Below are 6,000 nucleotides of genomic sequence, written 5' to 3'. Positions count from 1 at the left end.
TATCCTAAAGAGCACCTTAGCTGATAGAATAAATAACTAACTGCAATATAAATAAGCTTAACCCTAACGATATAAACTCAATCTAATTAAAGAGAAAACACTTCTCTAATATATTATTAAATAGGATTCTAGAGGATTTCCTTTCTACCTTAACAGTGTGGAAGATATAGCTAATCTCCTGCTGCAAGCCTGTAATAGCAAGCCTGTTAGCAAGCGATAGGCTAGGCGGTTTGTGGACTTACAGCCTGCTCTGAAAACCAAGTTTAATCGTCTATATAATTATTAAAGGGCTCTTTAAGAAGATCCTGAGGTTATATCAAAGTAGTTTGCGCTATTATGTAATACAATAGCTAAGTATAGTATCTAAGAGGGGGACCTATATAATTTTGATAAAACTAGCTTTATAATAGGCATGATCACTGCGTTAATAGTGGTTATATATGCTGATTAATACGGCAAAGCAAAGTCTGTCCAGCCTAATAATTATAAATAGGCTATAGTTATTAAATATATTAATTTAGGTAGGTAGTATATCCCTCTGTTTATAATTATTAAGGGTGTATATCACTTTATTAGTTAGACTATAGAATTAGGTTTTCTAGGTAACTAGGTAATTAAACCTACTGCTAATAGATAGACAGATAATTAGATAAGTCTTAACTAGATTAAACACTTTAATAAGTACACTAAGAACTAAATAAAGGGCGTCTACTAGATGCTTATTATTAACAGCCATAAGAGCTATTTATTGGCTGAATATAATAATTACTATAAGCAGAACAATATTATAATCATTAGTATGCCTATATATTTATTATATCTACTACAGCTATTAGATATTACCCTTTATTCACCTTTAAAACATATATATAATAATAAAATCAACTAATTTATTAGAGCCTCTATAAATCATATCACTAAGTCTAAGTTCTTTATTACCTTCCACTAAGCCTATAATAAGGTTTTTAATAAGGAAAACATTAGATCTGCTTTCCAAGGCGCTAGAATTTCACCATAGGACCTAGATCATATTATCAAAAAGCTTAATATATATTTACAGACGCCTACACCTCCTATATGTTACGGTCAGCTATCCGACAGTAGGGTCTGCTAACAGAAGCTGGGGATTGATACGTTCTAACAGTACACTGGGTCGTGGTCGTAGGTCGTAGTTCGTAGGCTGTAGTAGATCGGGTCTTCAGAGGCCAAGGTGATCAGTCTTAGACTCAACAAGTGATTCGCAGTGAAGGTAAGCTGAGAGTATCCGTGAGGATGAATACTAAGTTGATTGCTGAAGAGCTATAGAAGTCTGACCATAAGCCAGGCTCAGGGTCATACTATATATAAGTTCTAAACAGTACCTTTTACTCTATCACTGATCCCTTACCAGGTACCAGTGAGCGCTTATTAACTGTTGGTGAGCGCTCAGTAACTTCGACTAAGCGCTTAGTGATCCACACTGCCTGCTCAGTCTTATCTTATCATCACGTGACTCATATCATAGTTCTTCTGTCTCCAAGTGAGTCCCTGTTGTTCCTGTGATCCTGCAGTATAAATATCCTGTCCTAGCCGCCCGACGCCTAAGTAGGTCGTTCAGCTGTTATCCTTATTTATAGGTTGTAACATCAGGTCCCCTCTCTAAAGGTCTTATCCTCAAGACCTAACATAAGTAGGTCGTTAGTCCCAGGTTGGGGATCTGTCAATTGTGCTTCCTGATTTACTTATAATGCTGACACTATATTAGGTTGCGTTCCTGAAAATCCTGCGATTTCTACTCTTCGTTGTTATCGTCGTTCCCTCAACATTGCAGAGAACAGGTTTGAAGTTATGCCTTATCGTCGCTGTCAGTCTAAGGGGTTGCACTGTAAAATGCTGCCTAGCTCCTTAGTTTGCGGAGAATATGTCGCCGTGGGTGGCACTCGTCGTTCGTGCAATACTTCCGACGATGCGATCTGTCAATATTTGTGTAGTCCCTGAGGCCTGTTATGTTTTGCTCATGCTGACTTATATGTAGTGGAACGTTTAATAGTTAAATCTCAGCGTTTGGACGATGAGGAGGAAGAAACTGAGGAACTATTTCGAAAGAGAATGGAGGTGCTGCAAAAGGCGCAGGCTGAAGTGAATGAGGCGCTTGCGAAACTGGATCGTGTCCGCAAGGCTAAGCGAATAGTGTTCAAAAAGGGTCGCAAGGAGACTTCAGTAGTGGCTGAAGAGGAGGGGGCAGCAAATCCTTCCCCTGTTAAGTCTTCCTTGGTTCTTGAGGCGCGGTCGGTGGGTGCTTTTGGTGCGATAGACCTGGATACCATCCTTGGCGATTAGAATCCAGGCACTCCAAACTTCTTATTAGAGGCGTCTTAGTTGATTTCTGGTGTTCCTAGGCGGATAAATAGTTTTCCTTATCGCAGCCGATCTACTTCAGTAGGTGGTCTAGTGAAGTGATATAGGTGCTTGATCTGCTTATATCCACTGTTCTTTTGGGCTAGTATAACAGGTGCTAGTGTGACTTTTCGCTCTTAATGTTATTGCCAGTAGATCGTGAGTTCTTCTGCTGCGTTAGTGATATTTTTAGCTGGTTCCTATATATTGTCTTTATGTCTGTATCCTTTCTATTTGACGAGGTATTAATACCCTTCTAGTTCTTTGAGATAGTCGATAATTCGTTCGACTTCATACTCTGGTTCGTTATCTTCAACGATAATAATATCGTTTGTCTGTGATCCACGTGGTGCTGGTTCAAGGAGTGAGACATAGAATACTGGGTGACACTTCATGGTTTCTAGGAGTCCTAGTTTGTAGTTAACTGGTGAGATTACTCATGAAATTTTGAAAGGTCTGAGTTTTTTATAGTTGAGTTTGTCGTTTGGTCGCTTTGTTTTGATGTTTCGCCGTATGAGATAGGCGCTATCTCCCTCTTTTAAGGTTAGTCCCTTAATCCTTCGTTTGTTGCTGAATTTTGTCATTCTTTGTCGTACCAATTCAAGTTCTTTGCGTGCGTTTTCCTGGATATCCTTGATTTAGCGTATTGAGGCGACAGCTTTTACTGCAGCTGGGCCTGTTTGGGGTTCTCCATAGGCGGTTGGTTTGAATCTATAGTTGAGGTAGAAGGGGGATTCCTTAGTACTTTCTCCTACTGCGCTGTTATAGGCGAACTGGGCTATTAGTAGCAATACAACCTAATTATCTTGGTTGTAGTTAACGTAGGCGTGGAGATATGTTTCGAGGATTTAGTTGATTCGTTCTGTTTGTCCGTCGGTCTGCAGGTGGAATGCAGTGGATATTAATTGTTTGATGCTGAGTTGTGATGTGATTAACTTCCAGAATTTAGAAGTGAAGATCTTATCTCTATCTGATATAATTTCTCTAGGCGTTCTGTGGTTAGCGATAATATATTTAAGAAATATATAGGCATATTCTTCGGCGTTGCTTAATTCCTTATATGGGATGAAGTAGGCGTACTTCGTGAGTCGGTCCACAATAACAAGAACGCTGTCAAAGTGTGTTCCCATAAGGGGTTCTTAAGACTTCAGTAATTTGACGATAAAGTCGAGGGATATGGATTGCTAGGCGGTTTGCAGCACAGGCAAGGGTTGTAGCATACCATAAGGTTGATGTCGAGCAGGTTTGCTTTTGAGGCAGGCCTCACAATCCTTAATTGCTTTTGCCACTCGTTCTCTGGTGACCTTTTCCCTATATTATTGTCGTAGTCGTTTCTAGGTTTTCATGATTCCTTAGTGACCATATGCAGGGCGAGCATGAAACTCCATAATTGCTTCGTCGTCTAGTTCGTTAGGCGGGCTAGTACTAGATCGTCCAGCCATTATTAAGAGTTTGGTTGCTAGCACTAGGTCTCTGTCGTTATTTCCTTTGAGAATCACCTAGGTTTCTTCAGGTACTAGGATGTTGTAGTCTGGTCGTCAGCTAAGAGCGTCAGCTCTGCTATTATCTGATCCTTTGCGGTGGATGATTCAGAAGTTGAACTCTGATAGGAATTCTGACTATCTAATCTGTCGTTTATTCAACACTTTTAAAGTTGTGAAGTGTGAAAGGTTCTTATGGTCTGAATATATAAGTACTTCGTGTGTGGTTCCTGAGAGCTCAGGTCTCTATTCCTTAAAGGCTTCGATGATTGCCATAAGTTCCTTATCGTGAACCTGATAGTTGAGTTTAGGTCTGTGGAGCTTGCGAGAAAAGAAGGCACACAGGTGTAGTCGTCCTTCTGAATCTCGTTAAGATAATTATGCTCCTATCGCATAGTCGGATGCGTCGGGTTCTACTTCAAACTGTTTTGTTAGATCTAGAATGCTCAAGACGGGCTCGCTAGCGATAAGGTCCTTGATCTTCTGGAATGCTGTTCGTTATGGTTCTTCCTATATAAAGGGCGTGTCTTTGCAGCTGAGGCTTATGAGAGCTGCGTTGATCTTGCCATAGTCTTTGATAAATTTGCGGTAGAAGTTAACAAAACCTAGAAATCCTTGGACTTCCTTGAGATTGTTGGGTACCAGCTATTCCTTGATAGCTTTGACTTTGTTTTCTGACATACAGACTTTTCCAGGGGTGATAGTGAAGCTGAGGTATTCCACCCTCTGTGTGTGGAATTCGCTTTTCTCAGGTTCAACTAATAGCTTAGCTTCTTAGAGGGCTTATAAGACGTGGTGTATATCCTCCTTATGTTTCTCAAGTGTTAATGAGAAGATGAGGATGTCGTCGAGATAGACTACTACGCAGATGTTGACGTATTTGCATAAGACTTAGTTGATCATATTTTGGAATATTGCAGGGGCGTTAGTGAGGCCGAAAGGCATGACGATATACTTGAAATGTCCTTTTCGGGTTCTGAAAGCGGTTTTCTATTCTTCTCCTTGCTTTATTCTGATCAGGTTATAGGCTCCTTTGAGGTCGAGGGCTGTGAACCAGTTAGCTCCGTGAAGGAGTCGTCTCATCTTGTCGATAAGTGGTAGTGGGTAGCAGTTCTTGATCGTCATTTCGTTTAGCATGCAGTAGTCAACGCATAATCGTAGTTTTCCGTTCTTTTTAGGTACGAACAGGATTAGGCTTCCTGCTGGTGACGTTGAGGGTCTGATATATCCCTTCTTAAGGTTTTCTTCAAGGTACTTATCTAGGGCTTCTATCTCTGTCTGGTTGAGTCTGTAGATTTTGTTGAAGCGTGGTTCCCTCCCTTTTTTGAGGGGTATTTCGTGGTCGAAACTGGTGTGTTTAGGCAGTCTGGTTTCTAATTCGGCTGCAAAGAGTTTCTTGTAAACTCTATATTCTTCTGGGATAGACAGAAGTGGATCGTTCTTCTGTTCAAGATCTATCGTTATTAGTGGTTGTGATACGGCTTCTTTTGCCTTGAGGTAACAGAGGTATCGTTTTGCTGTTCCTTGTCGTATTGATTCGTTTGAGGCCTGATTCTGACAGGGCTGCTCAGGGACTGAATCATCGTGGTCCTAATGGAGTTGGCCTTTGCTCCAATCTATCTGTGGGTTGCTTGTTCGTAGCCAGGGTAGTCCTAGCACTATGTCGTATATTCCTAGATCGGCAATGTCGAATTGGATTCTTTCTTTTCGATTCAGGTAGCTCATCTCAAGGGGCGCAGTCTCATTATAGATGGTACCTCCTTCGTACTTGAATTCTTCTCCTTCTGCTGTGTGTAGCTGATATGGTTGTTCTTTTCCTCCCCATCGTATTTCTAGCCTATTGATGGCTTGGGGGGCAATGAAGTTTACTTCAGCTCCGCTGTCGATCAGCATAAGTGTTGTCTGCTGGTTGATAGTAACTTTGAGTTCGATATTACCTTTATATCCTTATAACATTTGCTGAATAGATCTTATGTTTGTTGCCTGTTGTGATCTGTCGTCAGTAGGCGAGTCTAGTTTTTTGACTGCTCTGGTTGTCCTAGGTAGGTGATCTGCTTTCCTTCTCGTCATGCTTTTGCGAGGCTGTTTTTGCAGATCCTGACCTGTGGGGGTCTAGGTCTATTCTTTGCGATTCTCTAGGTTT

The sequence above is a fragment of the Colletotrichum aenigma genome, assembly GCF_013390185.1.
Source record: "Colletotrichum aenigma strain Cg56 chromosome Unknown KSG_Cg56_contig05, whole genome shotgun sequence".
Classification (NCBI taxonomy): domain Eukaryota; kingdom Fungi; phylum Ascomycota; class Sordariomycetes; order Glomerellales; family Glomerellaceae; genus Colletotrichum; species Colletotrichum aenigma.
This window is presented reverse-complemented; position numbering follows the sequence as displayed.